Here is a 573-nt window from a genome sequence, read left to right on the forward strand (position 1 = left end):
AAATAATAATAATAATCATAATAACAATAATAATAATAATAATAATAATAATAATAATAATGATAATAATAATAACAATTATAATAACAATAATAACAACAACAATAATAATAATAGTAATAGTATTATCATTATTATTATTATTATTATTATTATTATTATTATTATTATTATTATTATTATTATTATTATTAATATTATTACTATTATGATTGTAATTTTTTATCATCATCATCATCATCATCATCATCATCATCATCATCATCATCATCATCATCATCATAACAATAATAATAATAATAATGATAAAAATAATAATAACAATAATTGTAATTATGATTAAAAATATATTGCTAGAATATTGCAACTATTATCTCATTATTTTTTATTATTACTTTTGTTATTTCTTAGAAGCAGGTTTTGGAATTTTAAAAGATCTCAACATTCATGGTTTGGTCTAGTTGTGGCTAGATGTCACATGCAGCGGTGGAAACATGGAGACATAATGCATTTCATATAAAACAATAGACACACAAACACATATACACACATACACACCATTACACACACACA

Source organism: Aplysia californica, unplaced genomic scaffold, assembly GCF_000002075.1.
Source record: "Aplysia californica isolate F4 #8 unplaced genomic scaffold, AplCal3.0 scaffold00351, whole genome shotgun sequence".
Taxonomy (NCBI): Eukaryota; Metazoa; Mollusca; class Gastropoda; order Aplysiida; family Aplysiidae; genus Aplysia; species Aplysia californica.